This window comes from Populus euphratica, unplaced genomic scaffold, assembly GCF_000495115.2.
Source record: "Populus euphratica unplaced genomic scaffold, PopEup_1.0 scaffold945.1, whole genome shotgun sequence".
Taxonomy (NCBI): domain Eukaryota; kingdom Viridiplantae; phylum Streptophyta; class Magnoliopsida; order Malpighiales; family Salicaceae; genus Populus; species Populus euphratica.
In genome coordinates, this window is record NW_011500802.1 from 1,279 (window position 1) to 3,177 (window position 1,899).

Consider the following 1,899-nt stretch of genomic DNA (forward strand, 5'->3'; position numbering starts at 1 on the left):
TTTGACAACCCAATCCTTTTTATTTAATTTTATTTTTAATTATTAGATTGTTTTAAGAATTATATCTTATACTATTTTATTTTATTTTAAGATCTCATTTGCTTATAATTACTGCGCGTAATCAAACTTAAAAAAGTTAGGTCAGGTGGAAACCATATAACACATCTGGTCTCATTGTTTTCGGCCTTGACTTCTCGCTAAGTTTCTCTGTTATCTTAGCCCTTGTGATTATGGTCTTCAAGAGAAGGAAACATTTTTAGAACAAAGCATATCTGATCCATCACTTGGCAATTTCAATTGCAATTAGGGTTTGAAGTGAAACTGTAGCCATAATTTATTAAAGAACATAGAGATGACTCGAAGGAACTGGACTTTTCCTGCATTTTACTTGGACAATAATATTTCTTAATTTCTTGAGATGGAAAATTGACAACAGTCTATCTTCAGTAATTTTATTAAAAAAAAAACAGCAAAAAAAAAAAACAATCTTTTTCATAAGGTTAGAACATGCTGGCACAACGGGGCTGGATAAGGGGGGCGCGGCACCAACTGCATTGTTGACAGGCATGCATTGACCGGTGATTGGTGATTTAAGAGATCAACCTGACCTGACATGCATTTCAATCATGTCTTAAACTACCAAACCCAGCTCTTCGCATCAAACTCAAAAAGCGAAACAACAAATCAGTTTTATGAGCTGCTTCAAATCCTTCAAAGCAAGTACATGTCTCCTGCACAGAAAAACCAAAAGGCTGCCCGGATCCAAAGTGAACCTCCAGAAAATGGTTTTGTAACCCACCATGCAATTGTGGAAATCGAAGTGGCAAATGGATTGGTTAAAAACAGAAAACATAAACCAAAGTATTCATTTAAAACCAACAGAACGGAAATTCTGCTGTTGATCTCGAGCAAGCCAACTATGTGATCACCACGGCACCATAATCACCTCATGTATCTGTGAACCTTGTCCAAGAAAAAAAAGGAAAGAAGAAAGATAGGATGTGAGCAATGGTTTCAATGTCAATACAAGGCAAAGAAAACGAAAAACAATAATAAAGGGATGCACATAGTGGACAGATCGAGGGACCGGACACAAAGCAGAATTTAATCTTGGCAGCGAGATACTGAATAAAGCATTTAGTGTTTGATTGTACAATCTGTCAACATGAATCTCAGAAAGAAAGGGAATGGATGCCCCGGTGCAACAGCAGCCACAGATCTTGTTTGCTATCTTTTCTGTTGGAAAAAATAAAGCTCAGAATTGCCTGAAGGCAAGGTCTGCTATTTCTGTCCAGAATAGTCCATGCCATAATCAGCGAGTCTGCGATCTCAGTCAAGGAAACTCTTGGCTCTTGAAAATCCTAAATTCAACAAAAAAAAAAACACACAGAATTCTCACTCAAAAGCCCAAAATTCACTCTGATCACTCCACACCTGCCAGGGGAAAAAAGAACACAGGGAACTTAATTATAAGGCAATCACGATGATAACTTAACCAAATAAAAAAGATTGAAACTTCGAAACTGAATGACAGAACTATCGATGTTGTTATTAAATAAACGTGTTAGAGATCAAAGTTTTGCTCGCTGCTATCAATTATGATGCCATGTTGGAATCGATTTCTAAGGCGAACTTTAGCAGATAAAATAATAATTTGGGGAGATTAAGCATACACAGCAAACCACATGTAGATATTGATAGAACTCACAGCTCCCTGTTCACCTCCTTTTCCCACTGGAAATAAAACTGATCGTGCTAAGAATCCAAAACAGCACAGCTAAAGGAGCATGGCATCAAAGCATTACCAAACTCAGGGGAAGAGAAAAAAACACGGCACCATAATGATAGAACAGCCAGCCAACCTAACCTGTGGAGATATTGATATTTTGAAGCGATGGG

General features: G+C 37.3%; 1 long non-coding RNA gene across 1 annotated transcript in view; it reads left to right on the forward strand.

Annotated features, from left to right (window-relative positions):
* The first annotated feature begins 1,808 nt into the window (after positions 1–1,808).
* Positions 1,809–1,899, forward strand: part of LOC105116421 (uncharacterized) — a 7,232-nt gene continuing 7,141 nt past the window's right edge. Inside the window, exon 1 of the long non-coding RNA XR_840523.1 lies at positions 1,809–1,877. This is a non-coding gene — a long non-coding RNA (uncharacterized LOC105116421). The remainder of the gene's footprint in view (positions 1,878–1,899) is intronic.